Genomic DNA, 16,417 nt, shown 5'->3' with positions numbered 1-16,417 from the left:
AGAATTGAGAAAAGTTGAAGAGAATTTCCTCCAGTGTATCTGGAGTCATTGATTTCCTGATACCCAGTCGCACTTCTTGAAATAACACCTGCTAGTCAAAACCCCCCTGAAACTGTCAGCTCTCACCACTCTGCACTGTCACTTCAAAGGCCTTCAGCAGGCTCTGGCTTTCTCAGCTCTTAATGATCACTTCCTAGTTGTGCTTCACAGACAGTGAAACTTCTTCTCGTCACTTTTAAACTTTGTTTTATTATAGAACATTTAAAACATTCAAAATATATAAATATGCACATCAGTGATTCTTAACCAGGATCAATTTTGCTTCCCAGGGCCCATGCAGTGTTTGGAGACATTTATTGTCACAGCTGGGTGGTGGTGGGTTGCTCCTGGCATCTAGTCAGTAGAGGCCAAGGATGCTACTAAGTATCTTATAATGCACAGGACAGCCCCCTATGACAAAGATGTATCCAGCCCAAAATGTCAATTGTGTCAAGATTGAGAAAACTGATGTAGATTAAAAGCATAGTAGGCTTCCCTGGTGGTGCAGTGGTTGGGAGTCCTCCTGCCGATGCAGGGGACACGGGTTCGTGCCCCGGTCCGGGAAGATCCCACATGCCGCGGAGCGGCTGGGCCCGTGAGCCATGGCCGCTGAGCCTGCACGTCCGGAGCCTGTGCTCCGCAACGGGAGAGGCCACAACAGTGAGAGGCCCGCGTACCGCAAAAAAAAAAAAAAAAAACTACCTCGCTAAATAAACATTTGGGCTTCCCTGGTGGCACAGTGGTTGAGAGTCCGCCTGCCAATGCAGGGCACACGGGTTCGAGCCCTGGTCCGGGAAGATCCCACATGCCGCGGAGCAACTAGGCCCGAGTATCACAACTACTGAGCCTGCGTGCCTAGAGCCCATGCTCCGCAACAAGAGAAGCCACCGCCATGAGAAGCTCGCGCACCGCAACGAAGAGTAGCCCCCACTCCCTGCAACTAGAGAAAGGCCATGTGCAGCAATGAAGACCCAACACAGCCAAAAATAAAAAAAATTAAAAAAAAAAAAAAGCATAGTAAAGTGAACTCCACGAGCCCACTACCTGATGTAACAACCAGAAACATCATCAGTCCTGTCACATCCACTCGTGTCCCTTTCCCATCAGCCTGCCCCTCCACCAGAGGGGTTTCTACCCTGAATTTTTTTTTCTTGTTGTCATTCCCTTACCCTTTTTAAAAATAATATTTTTTACATTTTTATGTATTTTTAAAATATTTTATTTTACTTGCTTTTGAGTTTTTATAAAAATGATATTACATTGTTTTTAGTCTTCTGTGACTTGGTTTTTTTTTAACTCAGTGTGTTTCTAAGGTTCATCTCTGTTGATCTATGTGGCTATACTTTATTTTCTGTTGATGAACATTTCAGTTATTTAGTTTGCCTTTTGTTTTATTTCTTTTTGCTATTTTGAATATACTTGGTACTTATATTTAAGGATATGTCTAGAGTACTTACTTAAGTGTAGATTTGCTGTGTCACAGGGTATATGAATGTTCAACTTCATGAAATAGTGTCAAATTGTTCTCCAAGTGGTTGTAACAATTTATGCACCAGCAGTGTATCATAGTCCCTTATCCACATCTGCACTAACTTCATAAGATCAGATTTCTTAATTTTTGCTAAGTTAGTGGGTAGAATGGTAGCATGTTGTGATCAAATTTGCATTTCCTTAATTACTAATGAGGTTGGATGTCTTTTCATGGATTATTTGCCATTTGTGTTTTTTCTCCTATGAAATACCTCTGTGTGTCTTTTGTTTATTTTCTTTTGGTCTCTATGTCTCTGTCTGTCTCTCCTTTTCTCTCCCTTCCTCCCTTTCTTTCTTTATTAATTTATAGGAGTTCTTATACTCTGGATACTAATCTTTTATCAGTTATGAGTGCTACAAGCAGGCTCCCCAGTTCATGGCTTATGTTTTCATATCTTTATGTTGTCTTTTTAAACAAAATTTCTTAATTTTAATACTGCTGACTTTATCAGTCTTTTCCTTTATGGTTAGCCCTTTTATTTCTTGTTTAAAAAATCCTTCCCTCCTTGAGGCCAAAATGATATCCAATACAATCTTTTTTTTTTTTTGCGGTACGCGGGCCTCTCACTGTTGTGGCCTCTCCCATTGCAGAGCACAGGTTCCGGACGCACAGGCTCAGCGGCCATGGCTCACAGGCCCAGCCGCTCCGCGGCATGTGGGATCCTCCTGACCCGGGGCACGAACCCGTGTCCCCTGCATCGGCAGGCGGACTCTCAACCACTGTGCCACCAGGGAAGCCCCCAATACATTCTTTTAAAAGTTGTAAAATTTTTCCTTTCACTTTAAATACTTAATACATTGGAAATTGACTTTTTCTATGCTAACCCAGTGGTCTCACCCTAATTTCTTCAGCAATCTGCATGCCAAACCTCTCATATATCAGGTTTCTATAAATGCATAGGTCCGTTTTGAGCTCTCTACTCTGTTCTACTGGGGTCAATTTATCTGTCCCTGTACCAACATCCTACTGTATTAATTTCTATACCATTATAATAATACTTGATATCTGCTAGGACAAGTCTCACCACTTACTTCATCTTCTTCCTCAGGAGTATCTTGCCTATTTTTCCCCTTTGATTCTCCATATAAATTTTACACTCAGTCTTTCAAGTTTCATGAAAAACCCTAGTGGGATTTTCATTGGAATTGCATTGAAATTATAGAACACTTTGAGGATAATTAACACCTTTGTAATATCCTCTTTCAATTTTTAAACATGGTATAATTCTCCATCTGTTTAGCTCATTTTTAATGCCGTTTAGTAAAGTTTTATAATTTCCTCTCTAAGCTCTTACATATCTAGAGCAAAGGTCCTTCCTTGTAAGTCTGTTTCTGTTGTTTATTGTTTCTTTTGGTTCTTGCACATGGTATCTTTTTTCCATGCGTGTTTTGTTGTTTTTGACAATGATATGCTAAGTATCCTTGGAATTTTATTTGTGGGATTTTTTTTTTTTCTGAGGGCTCGGATGAAGTGTGGTCTCTCAGAGAGGATTCGCATTTGATTCTTCTAGGTACATTTTTTTTAAAAAGAAATATATTATTGTATTTTACGTAAGTGTTGGTCTGCTACTCAGATATTGCTTTCATAATGCCATTCCCTACTGAAAAGAATTAGGCCTTTTTGGAGAAGTAGCCAATACTGAGGCTGGGTCAGGGAAAGTATAAGATGAGCTAGGAACATCTTGTTAAGCCAGAATATTTTTTAACAAAGTGATCAAAAAATGATGCAAATATGTAAAAGGATGTGGGAAGCAGCTTGAAGAGACTCCCACTGGCCAAAGCTGGTACCTTCTGAGCATCCTAATAGTGAGAGTAATGTAATGTATTCTACCACTGAATAACATAAGAATACATAAGTCCATACTGAAGGTAGATAGATAGATGGATGGATGGATGGATGGATGGATGGATCAATAGATAGATAGGAAGGGAAGCTCCTTTATACAGTAGAATGCCAAATAATAACTGGAAAAGAAATGACGGAATTAGAAAATCACTATTTTGCAATATAGTAATAGTTGGTTCAAACAAGAAGCATCATAGCTAAACTAGAGGGGAAGGTTTGATGAGGAATAAAATATTTATTTACATAGTTTCAAAGTGCCTCTCTACAAATTACTTATTAATTACAAAAGAAAAAAATAGTAACTATAGTAGAGAGGCTTGGCAGACATCACCTTAATCAAGTGATTAGAGTTAGTATTGTTGATAATGGCACTGACTGACATCGTGTGCCCCCTAATAGGACACACTGGAGAGACAGTATCATATACGTGGTTTTCCTGCAGAAAAAGAGCATAACCAGAGTCACATCGTGAGGCAGCATCAGATCAACTCAGTCTAAGTAACATTCTACAAGGTAACTAGACTGTACGCTTTAAAAGCGTTGTAGGGAAGGAAGGAGTTTCCTCTGTCCCCTGAGGTTCAATGGATGGGTCTGTGAAATAAACTGACAAAAGACAGATTAACAGGAGAAAAGCACACACATTTTATTTTATGTTAAGGGTTTTATGTGACACAGAGGAAGTGACTTCATGGAAAGAAGAGAAAATCCCCAAAGAAACAGCTAGCCTTGGAGGCTTTTATACCATTCTTACAAAGGACAATACACTTTAGAGAAGGAACAAGACAAAGGAAAGGGGTTTCTTTTGTTATTATTATTATTATTATTATTATTATTTTATTTATTTGGCTGTGTCAGGTCTTAGTTGCAGCACACGGGATCTTCATTGTGGCACGAGGGCTCTTCGTTGTGGTGCACAGGTTTCTCTCTAGTTGCAGCTCACGGACTCCAGAGCGCATGGGCTCAGTAGTTGCGGTGTGTGGGCTCTCTAGTTGTGGCGCGTGGGCTCTAGAGTGTGTGGGCTCAGTAGTTGCAATGTGCGGGCTTAGTTGCCCCTGGCATGTGGGATCTTAATTTCCTGACCAGGGCTCGAACCCATGTCCTCTGCATTGGAAGGCAGATTCTTAACCACTGGACCACCAGGGAAGTCCCGGAAAGGAGTTTCTGGACTCTTTAGGGGTGGTAATTGTGGAAGGTGAATATGTATATGGGGCACCCTGGTGGTAGATAAGGGTTACTTAGCAAGATTTGTTTACATAGATTCTTCTTGGTGCCATCTCTACATATGGTGATAAGGTTGTTCTCCCCTCCTGGGATGGGAATGGGGGACATCTTTATAAGGGGATTTTATGCCCTCCTTTCAGGCAGCTAGGGAGAGGCAAAGAGCTCATCTGGTGTTTGCTTTTTCTCAGTTGCCTTCAGCTCACAACAATTCTTATGGCAGGGTGGCATATTTTGGGGTGACATTTTCCATTCCCCTACAGAGTCAAGGTTTTAAAAGCCAAAGAAAAGCTGAGGAAATGTTCCAGATTAAAAGAGACTAAAAAAAGATATGCCAACTAAGCACAATGCATGTTCCTAGATTGGATGCTGGGGGAGATGGAGCTAAAGAACACTACTGGGACAATCAGTGAGATTTAAATATGGACTGTAGGAGTGAAGTAAGTCAGAAAGAGAAAGACAAATACCGTATACTAACACATATATATGGAATTTAAGGAAGCCGGAGGAAGATGGCGGAAGAGTAAGACGCGGAGATCACCTTCCTCCCCACAGATACATCAGAAATTCATCTACACGTGGAACAACTCCAACAGAACACCTACTGAACGCTGACAGAAGACCTCAGACCCCCCAAAAGGCAAGAAACTCCCCACATACCTGGGTGGATGAAAGGCTCTTGGTGCTGCAGCCAGGAGTTAGTGCTGTGCCTCTGAAGTGGGAGAGCCAACTTCAGGACACGGGTCCACAAGAGACCTCCCAGCTCCACATAATATCAAGCAGCGAAAATCTCCCAGGGATCTCCATCTCAACACCAGCACCCAGCTTCAGTCAACGACCAGCAAGCTACAGTGCTGGTCACCCTATGCCAAGCAAATAGCAAGGCAGGAACACAACCCCACCCATTAGCAGAGAGGATACCTAAAAACATAATAAGGCCACAGGCACCCCAAAACACACCACCAGACGTGGACCTGTCCACCAGAAAGACAAGATCGAGCTTCAACCACCAGAACACAGGCATTAGTCCCCCCCACCAGGAAGCCTACACAACCTACTGAAACAACCTTAGCCACGGGGGACAGACACCAAAAACAACGGGAACTACGAATCTGCAGCCTGCAAAAAGGAGACCCCAAACACAGTAACATAAGCAAAATGAGAAAGCAGAAAAACACACAGCAGGTGAAGGAGCAAGATAAAAACCTACCAGACCTAACAAATGAAGAGGTAATAGGCAGTCTACCTGAAAAAGAATTCAGAATAATGATAGTAAAGCTGATCCAAGATTCTATTTCCCAGATCCAAAATCTTGGAAATAGAATAGACAATATGCAAGAAACAGTTAACAAGGACCTAGAAGAACTAAAGATGAATCAAGCATCGATTAAAAACACAATAAATGAAATGAAAAATACTCTAGATGGGATCAATAGCAGAATAACTGAGGCAGAAGAACGGATAAGTGAGGTGGAAGATAAAATAGTGGAAATAACTGATGCAGAGAAAAATAAAGAAAAAAGAACGAAAAGAACAGAGGACAGTCTCAGAGACCTCTGGGACAACATTAAACGCACCAACATTCGAATTATAGGGGTTCCAGAAGAAGAAGAGAAAAAGAAAGGGACTGAGAAAATATTTGAAGAGATTATAGTTGAAAACTTCCCTAATATGGGAAAGGAAATAGTTAATCAAGTCCAGGAGGCACAGAGAGTCCCATACAGAATAAATCCAAGAAGAAATACGCCAAGACACATATTAATCAAACTGTCAAAAATTAAACACAAAGAAATCATATTAAAAGCAGCAAGGGAAAAACAACAAATAACACACAAGGGAATCCCCATCAGGTTAACAGCTGATCTCTCAGCAGAAACTCTACAAGCCAGAAGGGAGTGGCAGGACATAATTAAAGTGATGAAGGAGAGAAACCTGCAACCAAGATTACTCTACCCAGCAAGGATCTCATTCAGATTTGATGGAGAAATTAAAACGTTTACAGACAAGCAAAAGCTGAGAGAGTTCAGCACCACCAAACCAGCTTTACAACAAATGCTAAAGGAACTTCTCTAGGCAAGAAACACAACAGAAGGACTATACCTACAATAACGAACCCAAAGCCATTAAGGAAATGGGAATAGGAACATACATATCAATAATTACCTTAAATGTAAATGGACTAAATGCTCCCACCAAAAGACACAGAGTGGCTGAATGGATACAAAAACAAGACCCATATATATGCTGTCTACAAGAGACCCACTTCAGACCTAGAGACACATACAGATTGAAAGTAAGGGGATGGAAAAAGATATTCCATGCAAATGGAAATCAAAAGAAAGCTGGAGTAGCAATTCTCATATCAGACAAAATAGACTTTAAAATAAAGACTATTAGAAGAGACAAAGAAGGACACTACATAACGATAAAGGGATCGATCCAAGAAGAAGATATAACAATTGTAAATATTTATGCACCCAACATAGGAGCACCTCAATACATAAGGCAAATACTAACAGCCATAAAAGGGGAAATCGACAGTAACACAATCATAGTAGGGGACTTTAACACCCCACTTTCACCAATGGACAGATCATCCAAAATGAAAATAAATAAGGAAACACAAGCTTTAAATGATACATTAAACAAGATGGACTTAATTGATATTTATAGGACATTCCACCCAAAAACAACAGAATACACATTTTTCTCAAGTGCTCATGGAACATTCTCCAGGATAGATCATATCTTGGGTCACAAATCAAGCCTTGGTAAATTTAAGAAAATTGAAATTGTATCAAGTATCTTTTCCGACCACAATGCTATGAGACTAGACATCAATTACAGGAAAAGAGCTGTAAAAAATACAAACACATGGAGGCTAAACAATACACTACTCAATAATGAAGTGATCACTGAAGAAATCAAAGAGGAAATTAAGAAATACTTAGAAACAAATGACAATGGAGACACGACGACCCAAAACCTATGGGACGCAGCAAAAGCAGTTCTAAGGGGGAAGTTTATAGCAATACAATCCCACCTTAAGAAACATGAAACATTTCGAGTAAACAACCTGACCCTGCACCTAAAGCAATTAGAGAAAGAAGAACAAAAAACCCCCAAAGTTAGCAGAAGGAAAGAAATCATAAAGATCAGATCAGAAATAAATGAAAAAGAAATTAAGGAAACGATAGCAAAGATCAACCAAACTAAAAGCTGGTTCTTTGAGAAGATAAACAAAATTGACAAACCATTAGCCAGACTCATCAAGAAAAGAAGGGAGAAGACTCAAATCAGTAGAATTAGAAATGAAAAAGGAGAAGTAACAACTGACACTGCAGAAATACAAAAGATCATGAGAGATTACTATAAGCAACTCTATGCCAATAAAATGGACAACCTGGAAGAAATGGACAAATTCTTAGAAATGCACAACCTACCAAGACTGACTCAGGAAGAAATAGAAAATATGAATAGACCAATCACAAGCACTGAAATTGAAACTGTGATTAAAAATCTTCCATCAAACAAAAGCCCAGGACCAGATGGCTTCACAGGCGAATTCTATCAAACATTTAGAGAAGAGCTAACACCCATCCTTCTCAAACTCTTCCAAACAATATCAGAGGAAGGAACACTCCCAAACTCATTCTACGAGGCCACCATCACCTTGATACCAAAACCAGGCAAGGATGTCACAAAGCAAGAAAACTACAGGCCAATATCACTGATGAACATAGATGCAAAAATCCTCAACAAAATACTAGCAAACAGAATCCAACAGCACATTAAAAGGATCATACACCATGATCAAGTGGGGTTTATTCCAGGAATGCAAGGATTCTTCAATATACGCAAATCAATCAATGTGATACACCATATTAACAAGTTGAAGGAGAAAAACCATATGATCATCTCAATAGATGCAGAGAAAGCTTTCGACAAAATTCAACACCCATTTATGATAAAAACCCTGCAGAAAGTAGGCATAGAGGGAACTTTCCTCAACATAATAAAGGCCATATATGACAAACCCACAGCAAACATTGTCCTCAATGGTGAAAAACTGAAACCATTTCCACTAAGATCAGGAACAAGACAAGGCTGCCCACTCTCACCACTCTTATTCAACATAGTTTTGGAAGTTTTAGCCACAGCAATCAGAGAAGAAAAGGAAATAAAAGGAATCCAAATTGGAAAAGAAGAAGTAAAGCTGTCACTGTTTGCAGATGACATGATACTATACATAGAGAATCCTAAAGATGCTACCGAAAAACTACTAGAGCTAATCAATGAATTTGGTAAAGTAGCAGGATACAAAATTAATGCACAGAAATCTCTGGCATTCCTGTACACTAATGATGAAAAATCTGAAAATGAAATCAAGAAAACACTCCCATTTACCATTGCAACAAAAAGAATAAAATATCTAGGAATAAACCTACCTAAGGAGACAAAAGACCTGTATGCAGAAAATTATAAGACACTGATGAAAGAAATTAAAGATGATTTAAATAGATGGAGAGATATACCATGCTCCTGGATTGGAAGAATCAATATTGTGAAAATGACTCTACTACCCAAAGCAATCTACAGATTCAATGCAATCCCTATCAAACTACCACTGGCATTTTTCACAGAAGTAGAACAAAAAATTTCAAAATTTGTTTGGAAAAACAAAAGACCCCGAATAGCCAAAGCAATCTTGAGAACGAAAAACGGAGCTGGAGGAATCAGGCTGCCTGACTTCAGACTATACTACAAAGCTACAGTAATTAAGACAGTGTGGTACTGGCATAAAAACAGAAAGATAGATCAGTGGATCAGGATAGAAAGCCCAGAGATAAACCCACGCACATATGGCCAACTTATCTTTGATAAAGGAGGCAGGAATGTACAGTGGAGAAAGGACAGCCTCTTCAATAAGTGGTGCTGGGAAAACTGGACAGGGACATGTAAAAGTATGAGATTAGATCATTCCCTAACACCATACACAAAAATAAGCTCAAAATGGATTAAAGACCTAAATGTAAGGCCAGAAACTATCAAACTCTTAGAGGAAAACATAGGTAGAACACTCTATGACATAAATCACAGCAAGATCCTTTTGGACCCACCTCCTAGAGAAATGGAAATAAAAACAAAGATAAACAAATGGGACCTAATGAAACTTCAAAGCTTTTGCACAGCAAAGGAAACCATAAACAAGACCAAAAGAGAACCCTCAGAATGGGAGAAAATATTTGCAAATGAAGCAACTGACAAAGGATTAATCTCCAAAATTTATAAACAGCTCATGCAGCTCAATAGCAAAAAAACAAACAACCCAATCCAAAAATGGGCAGAAGACTTAAATAGGCATTTCTCCAAAGAAGATATACAGACTGCCAACAAACACATGAAAGAATGCTCAACATCATTAATCATTAGAGAAATGCAAATCAAAACTACAATGAGATATCATCTCACACCAGTCAGAATGGCCATCATCAAGAAATCTAGAAACAATAAATGCTGGAGAGGGTGTGGAGAAAAGGGAACACTCTTGCACTGCTGGTGGGAATGTGAATTGGTACAGCCACTATGGAGAACAGTATGGAGGTTCCTTAAAAAACTAAAAATAGAACTACCATATGACCCAGCAATCCCACTACTAGGCATATACCCTGAGAAAACCATAATTCAAAAAGAGACATGTACCAAAATGTTCATTGCAGCTCTATTCACAATAGCCCGGAGCTGGACACAACCTAAGTGTCCATCATCGGATGAATGGATAAAGAAGATGTGGCACATATATACAATGGAATATTACTCAGCCATAAAAAGAAACGAAACTGAGCTATTTGTAATGAGGTGGATAGACCTAGAGTCTGTCATACAGAGTGAAGTAAGTCAGAAAGAGAAAGACAAATACCGTATGCTAACACATATATATGGAATTTAAAAAAAAAAAAATGTCATGAAGAACCTAGGGGTAAAACGGGAATAAAGACACAGACCTACTTGAGAATGGACTTGAGGATATGGGGAAGGGGAAGGGTAAGCTGTGACAAAGCGAGAGAGAGGCATGGACATATATACACTACCAAACGTAAGGTAGATAGATAGTGGGAAGCAGCCGCAGAGCACAGGGAGATCAGCTCGGTGCTTTGTGACCGCCTGGAGGGGTGGGATGGGGAGGGTGGGAGGGAGGGAGATGCATGAGGGAGGGGATGTGGGAACAGATGTATATGTATGACTGATTCACTTTGTTATAAAGCAGAAACTAATAAAAAAAAATAAAAAAAAAAAAAAAAAAAAAAGAATTCATAGCTTTGTTCCCATATAAAAAAAAAAAAAAAAGAAAGAAAAAAAATGTCATGAAGAACTGAAGAACCTAGGGGTAAGACAGGAATAAAGACACAGACCTACTAGAGAATGGACCTGAGGATATGGGGAAGGGGAAGGATAAGCTGTGACAAAGCGAGAGAGAGGCATGGACATATATACACTACCAAACGTAAGGTAGATAGCTAGCGGGAAGCAGCCGCATAGCACAGAGAGATCAGCTAGGTGCTTTGTGACCGCCTGGAGGGGTGGGAGAGGGAGGGTGGGAGGGAGGGAGACGCAAGAGGGAAGGTATATGGGAACAGATGTATATGTATAACTGATTCACTTTGTTATAAAGCAGAAACTAACACACCATTGTAAAGCAATTATACTCCAATAAAGATGTAAAAAAAATATAAATAAATAAATAAATAAAATAAAAATAAATAAATATGGACTGTAGATTAGATAGTACTATTGGGATTGATGTTAAATTTCCTGATTTTGATAATTGCACTGTTGTTATGTAAGAGAACGCTTTTGTACTTAGAAAATACATGCGGAAGTATTTAAGGGTGAAGAGTCATTGTATCTGCAACTTACTCTCCACTGTTTCAGAAAAAATAGATGACAGATAGATAGATAGATAGACAGATAAAATGATAAAACCAAAGAGGCAAAATGTTGGCAATTGGTGAATCTGTTTGAAGAATATAAAAGAGTTCTTTCTACTGTTCTTGCAACTTTAAATTTTAAATTATTTCAAAATTAAAGGTTACCAAAAAATTGAGAAAAACCTGGTGTTTCACCAAAGATAGTGAAGTAGCACTGGCTTTGTTAGAAGCACTAGCCCAGTACGTGATCAGTGTTTTCAATTATTTCCTGTGTGTTCAAGAAGGGTGTGTATTCCTGAATTGTTGGGTACAGGGTTTTACATATGGTCAAAACTTCAAGGTTGTTAATTGTGTTATTCACATTGTCTTTATATAATTTTTGTCTGCTTAAGTTATCAGGGAAAGATGTATTGAAGTTGTTTGATATATTGTTGATTTGTCAACAATGAACAATTCTATTCATTTTTGCTTTGTATACTTTGAAGCTACTTTCATTAAGTGCAAATAAATTTAAAACTGTTCATCATTCCTTCATGCACTTTAAATCTTAATTTTGGAATAATTTTCCTTTCTTTTGATATAAATCTTTTAGAACTTTCTTTAGTGTCGGCCTGTTGGTGGCAAACTCTGCTTTTGTTTCTTAAGGTAAACTCTGATTGTTGAAAGGTAGTCATGCTAAGGTTTTAATTGTAGATTGACAGTTATTTTCTCTCAGAACTTTGGAGATACCATTTCCCCAGCTTTGTCTTCCATTGCTGCTCTTGTGAAGATTGCTCTTAGCCTAATTGTGGAGAAGTTTACTTTTAGCCTTATTGTCTTTCCCTTTTTTCAGGTGATCTCCCATTTTCTCTGGATGTTTTAAAGAATTTTTTCTTTGCCTTTGTTACTATGCAGTTTTCACTATAAGGTGTCTAGCGTGGATTTTTTTTTCACTTACCCTGCTTGTTGCATATGGTGCTTCTTCCAATTATGAATTCATGTTTTTCATCAGCCATTTTCTTTTTGAGTGTTGCCTCTATTCCATTCTCTCTTTCTGGAGCTCCAATGAAAGATTATTAGACTATGTCTTTCTATCATCCATGGTTCTTATCCTCTCTTTCATATTTTCAGTCTCCTTGACTTTCTGTGCTGCATTTGGATAATTTCTTCAGCTCATGCACCAATTCTTTAAATCTCTTTTAAACTATGTATCCCTTACTTTTTACTACATATACAAAAGCGTATGTTATTCCATTGATGAATAATGGTGACACTTACAGAATAAAAGTACAGCTGTAAGTTGGAGTTATTGTCATTACTCTTATTGATTTCATTATTATTGTTTGTCCAGTAAAACTCAAAAAGTAATGAAATAGAATAATAGGCATTTTCCACTGTTTACTATATTTGTTCACTCTCTATGTAACTGTTAGATATTGAGTGTTTACCCTGGGATTCCTCTTCCCCCTTTTTTTTTCTTTTCAGAGTGATAAGAGGGAAATGGGCAGGGAAAAGATTACAACAGAAGAAAAGGGGAAAAAAATCCTATCTTGCTAGGCATGCAACCCTGTAGGATACAAACTGAATGCCTTTGTAGGAGGCAGATGACATTGGGTGAGCGTTAGAGCCTTTGTCTTAATGAAACTAATTATAACATGTAGTGCAAGAGCCTCTCATTCACAGTAAACCCTGGGGAACAGCAGAGTCCGTGGGAAGCCCAGAGCAAACTGTTAGATTATGGAAACTATACAAGTAAGACATACTGGCTATTCCCAACACTTACAACCACCATCCTCTAATCTCCCAACATCTTTTCTTCTCTTTCTGCTACTTTTTCAGACCTTAAAAGATTCCATTAGCAACTTCAGTGAAGAGAAAACCTCAGTGTTTTAGGATGATTACACTGTTTTTGGTTTTGTTTTTACTTTTTTGTATTGTGTTAAAATATATATAACATAAAAATTACCATTTTAACTATTTTCTTTTTTTTTTTTTTTTTTTTGCGGTACGCGGGCCTCTCACTGTTGTGGCCTCTCCCATTGCGGAGCACAGGCTCTGGACGCGCAGGCTCAGCGACCATGGCTCACGGGCCCAGCCGCTCCGCGGCATGTGGGAACTTTCCAGACTTGGGCACGAACCCGTGTCCCCTGCATCAGCAGGCGGACTCTCAACCACTGTGCCACCAGGGAAGCCCTCAACTATTTTCAAATGTACATTTCAGTGGCATCGAGTGCAGCCATCACCACTCTCCATCTCCAGAACTTTTCATCATCCCAGAATGAATACCTGTACCCATTAAACAATCACTCCCTGCTACTCCCTCCCCTCAGTCCCTAGCAGCGACTATTCTACTTCCTGCCTCTATGAATTTGACTACGCTAGAACCTCACATAAGTGGAATCATACGATATTTATCCTTCCATGTCTGGCTTATTTCACTTATCATAATGTTTTCAAGGTTCATCCATGTTGTAGTAAACTGGGTTTTGTTTTTTTTTAACATCTTTATTGGAGTATAATTGCTTTACAATGGTGTGTTAGTTTCTGCTTTATAACAAAGTAAAGCAGCTATACATATACATATATCCCCAAATCTCCTCCCTCTTGCATCTCCCTCCCACCCTCCCTATCCCACCCCTCTAGGTGGTCACAAAGCACCGAGCTGATCTCCCTGTGCTATGTGGCTGCTTCCCACTAGCTATCTATTTTACATTTGGTAGTATATATATGTCCATGCCACTCTCTCACTTCATCCCAGTTTACCCTTCCCCCTCCCCGTGTCCTCAAGTCCATTCTCTACGTCTGCATCTTTATTCCTGTCCTGCCCCTAGGTTCTTCAGAACCATGTGAACTGGGTTTTAAAGAAGGATTTATTTTGGTAGACAAGTCCTCTATTCAAAACTAACCACAGGCAGCTGCTGGATTTAGGACTATGGAAAGTTGTCACTGCCTGAGAGATTCTTTGTGGTCAGATTTCTTGCTGAAAACTTCCAAATATAAAGAGTGGCCCAGGGAAAGCAAATGGAAATATCATGTCACTGCCATATATCATGCTGTTCTGAATTAATGTCAATAGTGGAAAATGAAATACTGATTCACTTCTCCCAACAATGTTCTTATGTACTCCTTGCACCTCCCCAAACCTAAAACTCCTGAGATGGTTTATTTCTCCAGAGATTGCCTAAGGAATTTGAGGAATCTTTTTCTTTCTTATGGAAGAATTTGTTCATGCTCAGAATAGAGAAAAGACTAGGAAGAGAGCCAGAAAAAGCAGAAAATACGTAAGCTGTCTCGTCTAACTTGACTGAAGAACCACAGTTGGAGCAATAAAATGACCCATTGCATCTCTCCCTTCTGGAAGGATTCACTCTTTGATATCACCAGGTCTTTTTTTCTCCTGCATGTGAAGTTCTGCTTCATCTACATGAGCTGCCCCAAGGGCATCTCCAGAGAGCAGAAATCCTCTGAGAAGCCTAAAGATATGTAGGGTAAGAAGAGCCACAGGAATGAAGATTTAAGAACAAAACAGAGGAGTAAAAGGAAATAGGAGCTGGTTCCCTATCTAGACCTGAATGTCCAGATTATTTAAAATGTTTGCTTTGGGCTTCCCTGGTGGCGCAGTGGTTGAGAGTCCGCCTGCCGATGCAAGGGACGCGGGTTCGTGCCCCGGTCCGGGAAGATCCCACATGCCGCGGAGCGGCTGGGCCCGTGAGCCATGGCCGCTGAGCCTGCGCGCCCGGAGCCTGTGCTCCGCAATGGGAGAGGCCACAACAGTGAGAGGCCACAACAGTGAGAGGCCCGCGTAACGCAAAAAAAAAAAAAAAAAGTTTGCTTTAAGGCTAGTCTGGGATGGGCAAAATAGATGATAGCCACACAACTTGTTTAAGAAGCAAATAAAAAATATGAAAGCCACAATACTTGTTTACAAAGCAAATGAAAAAAAACAGTTCTGAAGAATAAATGAGAAAAATAGGAAGATGAATCATATAGTTTTTAAAGAACAATGCTTACCTGAAAAATATCTTTCCTTTTCAAACTTAAGGTGTACAGCCTTATTTTCTTACCAGTGCACTGATGTTTATGATACGGATATTCTAGGTCCTGAAATACAATTGATTTAGGAATTTTGTTTGTCTTATAAGTGTTCTAAGTGCATTGCACATGTGCACACATACACACACACTATATATATATAACCTTAGACTCCAGATTGTTAGGTGAGAAAGGTTTTAACCTGCCCCTAAGTGAAGCTTAAAAAGAAAGACTCAAGAGAATGCCTATATGGCACCAACCATACAAATGCAAATACAAATGGGAATTTCAACCAAATATTAGCATTTATTTCTTAGTGCAAATATCTTGTGTTAGATTGCAGTACTTGCACAATGGCCTTAAAATCCAGCTTTCTCCAATATGTTTACACCATTGTGTACACTGTTCTAGTGGTGCAGAAGGTAAAGGGCACTAAGAAACTGTAACGAAAAGGGCTTCCTTCTCGGCTCCCCAGAGCCACCAGTATGAAAGGACATAAAAAGGCAACAAGCTTTTTCTAAGCCATGAAAGCCTTTTGAGGGGAGGGGAAAAAAGTGGACTACAGGTCCACTACCTAGCAATGACTATGGTTTGAACCTTGTTTAAAATGCCCGCAGGCCTTCTGGTGATTTGCGAGCCCCTGGGTTTCTGGAAGGTGTTAGGGTACTGGATGGAGGGTTGGTTTAAGTCTTCAAAAGCTGTTACATTTCCATTTCTATTTTGTGTCAGTTAATAAACAATTACATGTGTTTTATACACACAGATACATAAATATGTGTGTGTGTGTGTGTGTGTGTGTGTGTGTTTTCCTTCAAAATGAAATGATTTGAGACCTTTCAAGTAT

The 16,417-nt window shown here is 39.3% G+C and overlaps 1 protein-coding gene across 4 annotated transcripts in view; it reads left to right on the top strand.

Moving 5' to 3' along the window:
• Positions 1-16,417, top strand: part of CDK15 (cyclin dependent kinase 15) — a gene marked incomplete at both ends in the record, with an annotated part of 99,362 nt that overhangs the window by 41,788 nt on the left and 41,157 nt on the right. The gene's annotated exons all lie outside the window — the stretch shown is intronic.

Source organism: Hyperoodon ampullatus (genome assembly GCF_949752795.1).
Source record: "Hyperoodon ampullatus genome assembly, chromosome: 8".
Classification (NCBI taxonomy): Eukaryota; Metazoa; Chordata; class Mammalia; order Artiodactyla; family Ziphiidae; genus Hyperoodon; species Hyperoodon ampullatus.
Note: the sequence above shows the minus strand (reverse complement) of the source record. Positions and strands in the feature narration are given on the sequence as shown.